Below are 12,597 nucleotides of genomic sequence, written 5' to 3' on the forward strand. Positions count from 1 at the left end.
AAGAGATGGACTGAAATAGAGAAAATGAAATTCAGCAAAAATAAATATAAGTTATAGAATTGAGTTTTAATGTAATTTACCTCAATATGGCAGATATGGCTTGTTGTAAAGGGTAAAATTGAGGACATTTCTCAAAGGAGTGATTCAAAATCCACAACTTGCTGAGAAGTCACCGAAATGATACTTTAGTTGCCCCTAAAAAAATCGCTCAGGTAAAGATTAAGAGTACAGATAGATCTGGAACGCTTAAAACAGTGATTCTTAGTAGAGTTTTATTTTGTTTTGTCTTGTTTTTAATTTGTGGGTATATATATATGTGTGTCTGTGTGTGTGTATAATTTTTTAAAATAATTCCATGCTTTTGACATAGGAAGCATTACTACCCAGCCATGCTATGTATCCAATAATACATGAGCCAGGTCAAGACTTCAAAGAGTTGTCCTCTGTCATTTATTACCATGAAATGTCCCACAGGATATTATTATGGGCAAACGTTGTTTAGAATCACCTAGACTTAAAATCCAACTACAGTTAATATAAAATCTTAAAGTATGATTATAAGGTGTTAATTTTTCAGGTATATACTATGTGTAAAAAGGGAGCTTATATTTTGGTTTTTGAACAGAACTTTACTGGTAGCTATCTACAAGTTCAGAAAATTATGTCACTGCTAGTCATACTATTCACTTCTATATCAGCTGGCTTTTGATGTTGGTGTATTAATGGAGATTTTATGTATAGGTGCAATCATTTCTTTGTTATGCCTGCCATTTAATCTTTTGCATATTGAAGTACACATTATATGCTGCTCTTTTTTTTTAAAAGTCTCATTTATATTACACTTAGGATTTTAACTTTTTTTTAAACTATCTTTAGAATTCTTCATTTCATTAAGGTTTTCACAAAATACGTAACTCAAACATAATTGTCTATGTCTACTCCAAAATAGAATAAAATATGTGTTTAGCACACAAACTTAATGATCTTTTTCATTTTTAAAAATATAAATACTAACAATGTTCAAGGCTTTACAATTTTCTTCTCTATCTATGTTACTTTTTAAGGCTTTAAAGCTTTTAATGAGTACTCTACTTGTCCTCAGGGGACACTGCCCACAGGCAAAGAATATGGATACATTCCTGGGGGTGACACACACTGATATATGTTGCCTCCGCCTTTTAAAAACTAAACAACCAGATGTCCTCCAACAGTTCTCACACTTTCATTAAGTATATTTCTACTACAGAATAATAATAGAAAGGGGTTAAGTTCCCAGTAGCATTCAAGCTCTCACGGATCAATCATGGAGAGAAAGAAAACCCTGGTTCTTCCAGGATAGAATTGCTTCCTTTTATCCAAAATAACCCCATTAACTGATATAGTGTGTGTGTGTATATATATGTGTGTGTGTGTGTGTGTGTGTGTGTATTTATTATTATTACTATTATATATTATATATATGTAAAAGATTTATTTATTTTAGAGAGAGCAAAAGCGGGGAGGGGCAGATGAAGGAGAGGGAGAGAGAGAATCCCAAATAGACTCCCTGATGAGCACGGAGCTTGATCCTACCACCTTGAGATCATGACTTGAGCTGAAATCAAGAGTCCCACGCTCTACTGACTGAGCCACCCAGGGGTGAGCTGCTCCCAATAACCTATATAGTTTAAACGCTGGTTTATATCAAACATTTTTAGATTAAATCGGGTTGACATAAAGGTAATCTTTTGGTTGGGTAGTTCAGAAAAGGTTAAAGTATAGAGGAAGTTCATGTTGGTAAAGTACCACTGAAAGTACATCCCCCACCAGGAGTCATTTCACTTGCCAGCTTTGGGGGCAGAGCCAGGGCCCCTGCCTTAGGAATGAAATCCGAGGCAAGAACCTCCTGCACACAGCTGACTTACTCCTGGTTTTTCCGGGTTTGATCTTGTTGCCCAGCTTTTGCTGTGCAATGAGGAGCGCTCACTTCATTTTCACAAAATGCAGGTAATCCTGGAATTGGTCCTTTTAAAGGTAGTTGGCCAGGATGTCCAACCTCCCACATTCCCTTTCACCCAGGTGGCCACCGCACTTTCTGGAAACGCAGCCCCTCCCTCTATGAGCCCGGGGCCCCCCTGGCTTGGCCTCTGCCGAGACCCCCACCTCATACACCTCCTGTGTCTCCAAGCTGGAGGCCTTCTTCTGCTGGGGGGGGGGGGGCAGGGCGTGGGGGAAGGGCGTAGAGCGCAAGCTCGGTGCAGACCCTAGGGGCGGTGGGGGGCGGGGTCGGCCTCACCTGGGTCACGTGGTGCAGCTCACGCAGTACGCGCTGCGAGGCAGAAGCCCACGGGCACCTGGAGCTGGCGCGTGAAGAGAACGTGAAGAGAAGGTGGTCCTGGGGGTCCCGGGGTGCCTGGGCCTGTGCGCCCTTAATGCTGTCATGGTCAGCGCGACCGAGTGCTCGTCAGTGCCGGTGACTTGGCGCGCGGGCCTGTGGTCTCGTCACAGGGCCTCCTCCTGCCTTCACTGAAGAGCTGACGGTGGCCCCTGCGGTGCAGCCGGTGAGTGTCTGGTCTCAGGATGGGAGTGGGGCGAGGGTGGGGGACCAGGCCCATGGCCAGCACCCCTCCTCCGCTGTTGAGCACATGGTTGCCAGGAAACTTCTTCCGGCCTTGGCTCGCGTTTTTGAAGTGTTGCTCCCCCTTGTCTAGGGCTTCAGTGGGTTCAGAGAACCATGGCTCCTGTGATCAGGAACAGCTTTCCTTCCAGAATTCTCAGTGTGGGTGTGGACTGCGTGGGTGGGCGGGCATCCAGGTAGCCCTCCTGGGCTCCCCCTCCTGGCTCTGGGCTGCCTTGCCCTCTTCGACTTCTAGGAATGTTCTGGAAAGAGGAAAAGGATGACTTGGTCTTGCCAAAGTTGCTTCACAGGTTCTGGGCCTGGGCCTTCTTTCTCTAGCCTCTGCAGGTCTTTGGGGAAATCGCCCTCCCAAGGCACTGGATGCCTGGAAGTTCTTTCATCTTCACCCACCACCTGAGGGGGTTTGGAGGCTGTGGTAATTAGAATATGAGTTTGTGCTGCCATTGCTCTTTCTCTCACTGGGATATGAGTCGCCTTGGAGAGGGGTGGGATGTCTCTTTAGAGAGGTATTCTGTTAGTTTTCAGGTACTGAAGAGAAATGGCCTTGTAAGGGGCACATTTGGCTGAGGTTTCAGGCTTCTCTACTGAGGACACTGAGTCATGTTGTAGGGGCTCATGGAAGTCAAACCCAGGTCTGCTAGATCCATTTTGGTTTCCATTCCCATCAAGAGTAGCCATCCTGTCCTAAGCTCCCTGAGAGGCTATATCTAGTTTATATCCAGTTTATATCCAGTTTCTTTGGCCAGTGCAAAGTAGAGCGTGCTCTTAGTACCCATGGAAGGCTGGGGCACCTGGGCAAAATGTGGCTTCAGCAGGGGTACCAAGTAGGTGCCAGTCAAGCTCAGAGTTGCAAAGGCTGCAAGCGGACACTGTGAGCTGGGGACAGGGATGCGCCCCCTTCAGGAGGCAAATTGTCAGTGGCAGTCTCCAAGGAACTGGGGAACTCCGGGCTCCATGACAGGGGAGGCTCTCCCTTGCCCAGAGGAACATTATGCCGTTTATCATGAGCCCAACCATTTGCTGATGCTCAGACCTCCCCGCCTTGGAGAAGCAGGGCTGAAGAGTTCACTTCACAGTCTGCTGAGACTCCCCCTAGGGGTTCATGCTGTCTTGACATAGCACGTGTCTGGTGTTGCATCCCCTGTAGGAGGCAGCCTTGAACAGAAGTGATACCCATGGAGCCTGAACACTCCTGGCCAGAGATGCGGGGTGGGGGGAGTGGGGGGTGGGTGGGATGCTTAAAGATGCTGGATAGAACTGGGAGAAGGAGCTAGAAAGGGAAGTCTCGCTTGTTGCAGAGGTGCCTGAGCTGGTCAGTGCTGCTGGTGGACTTGTCAGGGGAAAGAAGATGGTGGGTGGGTGTCCCCCACTATTCCAGGCTCCCCATACTCTCCTGGGAACAGCAGTGTCAGTGCCCTGCCTCACATTAGCACAGTCATAGTTGCAGAGGAGCTGAAATGGTAGCTTTGGGGCCAAAGAGTGCAATGGTGCCCTGAGATGTTTAACATCATGCTGGCATCAGGTTGGTTCTCCCCAGATTTGATTAGAGTGTTGAGTGTGAGGTCAGCCTGCAGGTTCACAGCACTTCTGCTTCAGCAAAAGCTTTGCTCCTCCTGATCATGCTGCTTTTCTGAGCTGGGGTCAGAAATGAGGTGCTTTGGGCTAAAGTGGTCAAAGGTGACAGTGTCTGCAGGCTCAGATCTGCACATGCAGCTCATCACCCCCGGCGTGGCCATGGCCATCCTCAGAGCTGCATGGGGCTCCAGGCCAACTGAGTTCAAACCTTGCTGTTGCTCGGGGGCTTAGCCACATTCAACCATACTATAGGCCATGCTGTGCCTATAGCAGTTATGATGGACAGGTCGTGGGGGCAAGGCTTCAGGGGGATGAATCCAGATACAGTCCAATATTAATTACTTGAAATCATTTTTGCAGGTAGATTAGTTTTCTACTAATGAATTTCAAGGATTATAAAGAGGTCATTACAAAATATTTGTTATAAAAAGAGGTGTTGAATCATATAGGTTCAAAAACCACTGCTATAGGGGCACCTGGGTGACTCAGTGGGTTAAAGCCTCTGCCTTCGGCTCAGGTCATGATCCCAGGGTCCTGGGATTGAGTCCCACATCGGGCTCTCTGCTCAGCGGGGAGCCTGCTTCCTCCTCTCTCTCTGCCAGCTCTCTCTGTGATCTCTGTCAAATAAATAAATAAAAATCTTAAAAAAAAACACTGCTATAAATGTCTACATCTCACCTATAAAAAGGTTTGATGGCCTCTAGAATTTAGAATTATAGTGATGGTTTGTGAAGTGTTAATAAGGTATTTGGAATATAGCCATTTAAAGAAAATGTCAGATGTCTAGGAATAAAGAGGATGTGAGAGGAACTTTACTGAACATATGCTATGCAGCAAGTATTATGCTTATTTATTGACCTTTTTATATCATTTTAAAAATGGTTATAGTAAACTGTTTAGGTAGATATTTCTCCATTTAAAACTGAGGAAACTCAGAGCATTACAATAAACTGTTTAGATAGATGTTATTTCTCAATTTAAAACTAAGGAAACTCAGCATTTAAGTAACTTGCATGGAAGGAAAAGCTATTTTATTGTGAATATGGGATTGAGACCCAACTCTTTGGGTTCAAAGCCCAAACTCTTAACCATTGTGCAAGAGAAGATTAACTAGGGCATAATAGCCGTCTCCAAACCTGAGAGGGCTAATGTTCAAAAAGAGTAGGTTTTACCTGGGCCATTCCAGAGGCTATAAAGCTTGGAATAGTGAAGAGAAATTAAATAGCAGTAGATTTTGGCTCAGTTTCAAGAACTTTATCAAAACTAGTTCTCTCTCAAGAGAATAGACAGCCTCAGGAGGTACTGACTGGAAAGGGTGTCAGCAAACAGTATAATTTTGATTATCTTGGGTCAGAATTATTGAAGAAAGATTTTCTTCATTTATGTCAAGAGGTTAACACAGTTTTGTTTTGTTTTGTTTTAAAAGATTTATTTATTAGAGAGAGAGGCAGGTAGGAACAGAGGGAGAGAGGGAATCTCAGGCAGAGCCCTCAGGTGAGCACAGAGCCCCACATAGGGCTGCTCCCAGGACCCATGAGAACATGACCTGAGCTGAAATCAGTAGCTGGATGCTTAACCAGCTGAGCTATTCAGGCTCCCCCAGATGTTAACTCCGTTTTAACTCAGATTCAGTGACTCTTCTGAATTATTTTGTTCAGCCTTCTACATGGAAGTCTCTTCTATAACAACCTGACATGTAATCATAAAGCCAGTAGGAGACTATTATCTTCTATGTATTCTTGTCTGCTGTTAATTCATAAAAATTTCCAATATTTTATTTATCCTTGATTCCAACTGTAAATTCTTTTTTGGAGCAATGAGGCAGGGAAACATGTTTCCCCAAGAAGTTCATGCCATCAGAAGACAGCATAAAGGATCAGGAGGATTTTTCTTATATTGAAACTTTTATTTCTGTTCATTGGATCTTTAAGTGTATGAAGATGGTGGTCATGTTTTCAGGTTGTCTTTGATGATGAGCTGTTGTTCATTTAATCTCACTTACTATTAGTTGGCCAATCCTTTCTTGAAGATATTTTAGTTTTTAAAAAATTCCTTTTATGGTATGGGGACCAAAACAAACATAAGTGTGTATACCATCTTCACATAAACTTTAAGGAGCTTTTTAGCTCTGATTAGCATCTTGGCTCCTCTTTCAAAAAATCTAGTAAATTAAGGCGTTAAAACTCTAAAGTATAAGAAAAAAATCAGTTATAGCAAATCAAGTGTATGTTACATACTGAGGTATAATAAAAAAATCTTCTAATGATTACTTTCATGATGGATTATTATCCAACACAGCTACAAAGGTCTTGGACAGATGAAGATGATCTTTTTCTCCAAATGGATCAGAACATGAATTTTAAAGGTTCGAGTCTTTTCAACTCCAGGACGGTCACGGGAGTCACACCTTGTAGCTGTAGTGGTTATAAAAGAAAGCAAATAAAAGAAAGAAATTTTTGACAAAAGAGTCAGTGGTGGATTGCCACTGAGTTGCCCTGGACTCTGGTCTGTAGATTTGACCTCAGTGTTTTCAGACTTTTTATATTTCACTGCCTTGAACCTTGTTGACATTTGCTTGTTTACCGTGCTTCTTGCCTGCTTCTACATGATAAAATAAAAAGGAACATAAGTGCCTTTTCAGTTAAATATAGATATAAACTATATGAGGGGCATTTGTGGGAGGTTAAGTAGTACAAGTCACTCATTTGGAAAAAAGAATTTTCTAATTGTAGGCCAAATATTTAGGTTAAAAAATTACCAGTGTCTTGAGTTTCTAACTTGTTACTGGCACTCTAAAAATCAGTGGAACTTGTCATAATGTTCAGAGATAATGGCTACTCTCTGATAGCAATAGAAAGCAATTATATTTGTATAGCAGTAAATTTTTTAGACTTTAAAGGAATTATTTAAATATAAATATATTAAAGCCTTAGAGGAGAAGATAATTTGAGATCCCATATAAATCTGTGATCATTTATTCTCATCATTCTATGGCCAGAAGAATTAAATGGTTTTCCAAGCTCTACACCTCTTTAGTTCATATAGATTGACCTAAAAGTGACAACTTTAAATAACCTGCCAGATTCTCTTTCCCTAATTCCATATAATTATGAGATGTTGGAACAGGATTCATATATGTTAGTCTGTGCTTTATATACCTAACAAGATACAACTCAAAGACTGTGTTATGGGTGTGTTGAATGGGATAGATAACAAATGTTTTCCCCTAACCTAAATTTCCCAGTGGGCATCCCTTAACATGAATCTATTCCTTGTCCTTCTACTCCCTGAGTATGGTTACTCTTACAGAAAAAGTATTAAAATGTCAATTGAGAGAAAAATGAGGTCTTTGGAAGAGTTCTTCCCATTGTTATTAGAGCATGGAATTATTAGTAATTTAGCTAATTGGACAAAATGAATGCTGAAAAGATATGTGTACCTCTTTTGAAGGGGTGAAAGATATATATATATATATTTTAGGGTGAAAGATATTTTTTCTGATAGGCTGATGAGGTCAAGTTTCAGACAGTGCACAAAGTGGGAAAATTTCAAAATTACCGATAGTTAGAAACCATACTGCCCTAGAAAATAAGATATTTTATCCTGCTAGGTATGTATGAGTGACCTGAAGGGGATATAAGGCCCTTGGCAAGGCAAAAAAATAAGTATCCCAAAGGCTTCACTGGGAAATTGAGTTGTGGGTTTGAAGCCATGAAATGGGAGTGCAGCTGATTTAGGCTGTGAAGTATTGACTTAATCCGCACTGTTGCCCAGAGAAGACCTTGGATTTTCAAAGCCGAATCTATCAAAGAAACCAACACAAAACAGGTAGACTAAACAGCCTCGCACCACCTTGCTTGTATCCATAAACATCAGAGCAAACTTTATCTGAGCCTCGGCCTCCAGCCTACTTGCAAATGATGTCATTATGCAGACCTAGCTTTGGCATGAAGACATAATTAGTATTCAGTCTGACAGAAAACCATTTCATTTAATTCCACTGGCTGAGATCCAACCGGCAGTATATATATGACAGCATACGAAACAGGCACTTTGGGTAAAAGCAAGCTTGGCATTAGTACGCTGAACAGTGACCTGGAATGGGAACAGGGACAGAGCAAGGTTGGAAGGAGCAAAGGAACAGAGGGAGTTGTCATTCCAGTTCAGAAACCCACTGAGTTCATGTTTTCAATGCAAAGAATGAGGGTTATTTAATAAAGATTCATATGCCCTGTTAGTCATCTGTCTGACAGATTTATGAACATAGTCATGATTAACTTTTAACCTGAAAAAATTACAGAAATCCTCATAGGGATTTACCTGGAATGAGAATCTGATCCCACATGTTAAATGTCTTTTGCAATAGGAGGATGTATGCTGTCTCTTTAACATACTAGTTCTTTCTCTGTGACCCCTAGCATTTTGACTTATGTGGGAACTGTCTGCGAAAAGTATTTAATACAGAGATTACAATTAACCAATGATGACATTTAATGCTCCAGATGCATCCCCATGCTTCTCTTTCCTGTTCTGTGTCCTGGGACAGTGGCATGTATAGACTCTATCCTTAGTCTTCTCTGTCCTATGGCTTCTATTTGGATTTTATCAGTAGGGGGCACCAACAAGAGATTTGGAGATTGAGAGGAAATTCCTGCAGGTTCCCTGTGGGTAGACTCTGCCCTCTACCGAAGGCTATAATTCCTTTTAGGTGGCCCTCTTCTTAGCGTACTCTCTCTGAGTTCTGTTAATTACTCGTGTCCCTGGTCTTTTTTCAGGACTAAGAGTATCACCCTGTTCTCAATAACCCTGGGGTACTGCATCATTGTATTTTTTCCCCCTAAACCTTGCCCATGGCTTTGAAAATGGCCTTCATTAAACTCACCTCAAATTGTCTAATTTGGGCTTTTCATCTGTTTCCTGATGACTATTACTGACAGTTACAGGTTCCGACATGCCTGGACAAAAGTCAGAATCATCCAGAGAATGGAAAGGAGAATGTAACCATAGAAGTCTAGGAGACTGTTGCTTCACAGGAATGGAAAGTAGTAGAATTAATTGGTGGGATTTTGAATAGAAAGGAGTCTCTGATGTCTGAGATCACTGTTCATTGTCCTGAAAATCATGGGCAAGGATGTTTCTATAAATTTATCACTAGTAGAAGATGTGCTTTCATTTTTGCTACAAAAGTAAGGACAGATTAACGTCAATTTATAGCCTTTTTTATTTATATCTATAGTTATGGAATTGATGGTCATGAATGAAAATAACAGTTTTTACTTGATCAATGTGAGAATCAAGCTTTCCATGATAACCTTACTTACATCCTTCTCAGGCCCCACATCCCAGCATTACCATCCGTGCCAGCACCTTTATGCAGGGTGAATAGTGATTAGTAAATGGGAGTGGCCTTCTGGTTCACTTTTTTGATCTTTTACCCACTCTCATTACTTTACTCTTTATTTCCTCATTTGTAAATAAGTTTTACTTATTGATTCAATAAATCTTTAATTGATTCATGCTTTTTCTTTCTTACTTTAGTTCTTTCATCCTCTTTCTCATAAATATTTTTGATATGAAGTAAAAGAGAGGAGGTGAACAGGGGAGAGAAGAGCAGGCATATATGAATAGAAGGGGGGGGCAGTTTATTGTGAGAGGATTGAACAAAGTGAAGCAGGTGCTGAAGGGTGCAGTAAAACGTTTTACTCCTGTATTATCCTTGCTGAGAATGCTTGCCTCTCACCCTAGGTTCAGTTTAGGTAAATAGTAGAGTAAGTTTTTGTTATGGTAACAACAAACAACCAAAGTATACTGCAAGTCAAGAGAAAACTTTGGCATTTTCACTTAATAACAGTGGCCACAAGACGGCAGAGAAAATGCATGTTTATACGACCAAAACCTAGCAGAGTTCACAACATATTATTTCTTTGAATCAGCAAATATTTTTTGAGTGCTTAGTATGTATTAGGTACTGTCATATATGCTGGGTACCTTGCTGTGGGTGAGGTGAATGCACATCGCTTTTCTTGTGGATCTTACATTCTAGTTGGGGTAGACAGCCAATAAAATATGAATTAAATTTTTAACATGCTAACTGGTGATTGTAGGAGGAGGTCATCAAGAAAATGTGACCACCAGTGGGCAGTCAGAGGCTCCGCATCCCTTCCCACGTCTTTAGATGTGTGTCCACCCACTGTGGGGACCATTTTCAAGGACACATGTAGCCTTGAGAGAACAAGTGTTGTCAAGACCATCTGGACTGAGTACCTGATTAGACCTTGTTAAGGCTTCTTTGTAAACTTTTGAGATTCCAGTGAGTGGGTGCTGAGATCTACCTATCTAGCACTCAAGACAAGCCTTGAATATAAGTTATTTTCCTACTCAACCTGCCACTTCCCAATCTAGGGTGGTTTGCTGCTTTCTTCAGTCTCTCTATGCCCTCTGTGATGGGGACCAGTTTTCAAACCAAAAGTAAGTGCTCAAGAGAAAAATGAAGCAGGGAAGGGATATAGGAAGTACTAGAGACAAGTGTTGCAGTTTTAAACAGGGCAGTCAGTGAAGGTCTTATTGAGAAGATGGCATTAAACAAAGACCGGAAGTAGTTGAAGATGCCCATCCATATATGGATATCTGGGGAAGGTGTAGAACTGGGAGTAGCTAGTGCAGAATCCTTGAGGCAGAAGCATGTTTGGAATATTGAAAAAAGAGAACAAGAATGTTAATACGGTTAAAGTAGAGGAAGTCAAAGAGGTAGAGGTAAGAGAGAGACAGCTTGTTTAGGTCAGGGGATAGCAAATAAAAACCAGACAGTAAATATTTTAGGCTTTGCAGGTTAAGATCCCTTCACATATGCTCCTCTTTCTGTTTTTCCTCTATTCTCCTCCTTTTTTGCCTTTTTCTTCTTCCTCTTCTTCCACTTATGCTCTTGCTTCTTCTTCTGCTTTGCCCTGAAGAATGTAAAAATCATTCTGTGCTGAGGTCCATGGTCTGGATTTGACCCGCAGACAGGAATTTGACAATCCCTGATATAAATGACTTTAAGGGGGTGGGTGGAAATCACTTACATTTTACGAGGGTCAGTTTTCCTGCCCTCTAGAAAATAGACCGTAGAGGACAAAGACAGAACCAGGAGACAGTCAGCAAGTCTTGCCAACAATCCAGCCACAGACGATGATGATGGGACGGACTCTGGGATTGCTGAGGATGTGGTACGTTTGAGTCCACATATCTTTGGAAAGAACTGCTGACAGGATTTAATGGTGGGTTGGATGTGGGTATGAGGGATGCAGAGAAGACATGGATGGCTCTAATTTTTTTTTTCCCCTGAGTAGCTAGAAATGTCAAGTGGGAGGAATCTTGAAAAATGACCCTTGAATTTACCAAAAAGATTATTGTTAACTTTGAAACTTTTCATGGTGTTTTGGAAACTCTTCATTCTGTTAGGCTTTTGAGAGGCAAGAGAACTAAAGAATGGCGATACTGAATAGGGACAATACTTGATAAATTTCTTCTTTTAAAAGTATCATATAGAAATGAGATAGTAAACGAAAGGTGATTAGTGGTTAAGTAAGGGGTTTTTTAAATTATTTTTTTAAGACAGTAGAAATTGCAGTAGGTTTGTGTCCTTCTGGGGTGTTGCTCTAGTGAAGGGAAATTGATGATACCGGAGGGGAAGAGGAGAATCCTTGAATGATGTCTTTGAATAGGTGAGAGAGGATGAGAGCAGGTGGGATGCGAGCCCTCACCTGGGGTTTTAGATGCTGCAACTATTTTAACAGGGAGGAAAGCAAGGCACAGATATAGGTGAGTGAATAGATGTGGGAAATTGTACTAATCCTCCTTGGTTTCTTCTTCTGTTCTCCTGCTGAAAGAAAAGCACGGTCATCAGCTGAACATAATAAATATTGAGGAGGTGGGGCTAGGGGTTTTAGAAGAGGTTAACTTACAAAACAGTTGTGTGTGAGGAAATGTGGAAGGGTTGCCATGAATGGTCCATGTGAGGTTAATGGATACCTGTTGTAAGTGAGACTAGCCAGCAAGTTTGTATTTTTCTCTAGCCATATTTCACCTGCAGAATAGCAAAAGCACTGGATTTAACACAGTGAATTGAGGTCAAGAGGGACAACAGATTTCAGATAGATGAAAGGGTCATTTTAATTTGGATCATGATATTTCAACTGGTTAGAGAGGGAAGTAAAACATTGAAGAAAATGAAGGGCAGTGAAAAAAAGGCAAGATGAATAGATTATAGGTACTGGTGGGGTTGAAAAATTGTGGGAGTTGTGGTACTAGATGGAAGGAGCTAGAAAGATGAGAGATATGGAGAGTAGGATACTTGAAAATGAGGTATGAGGAGGTTGTAGTTTTGGGTAATGAAAAAGTGTGGGATATGAGCATGAATTGTGGCT

General features: G+C 41.4%; 1 pseudogene; it reads right to left on the minus strand.

The window, feature by feature from the left end:
• Positions 1 to 2,686: 2,686 nt before the first annotated feature.
• Positions 2,687 to 9,145, minus strand: LOC122905451 (annotated as a pseudogene).
• Between the last annotated feature and the right edge of the window lie 3,452 nt (positions 9,146 to 12,597).

This window comes from Neovison vison, chromosome 4, assembly GCF_020171115.1.
Source record: "Neovison vison isolate M4711 chromosome 4, ASM_NN_V1, whole genome shotgun sequence".
NCBI classification, from domain to species: domain Eukaryota; kingdom Metazoa; phylum Chordata; class Mammalia; order Carnivora; family Mustelidae; genus Neogale; species Neogale vison.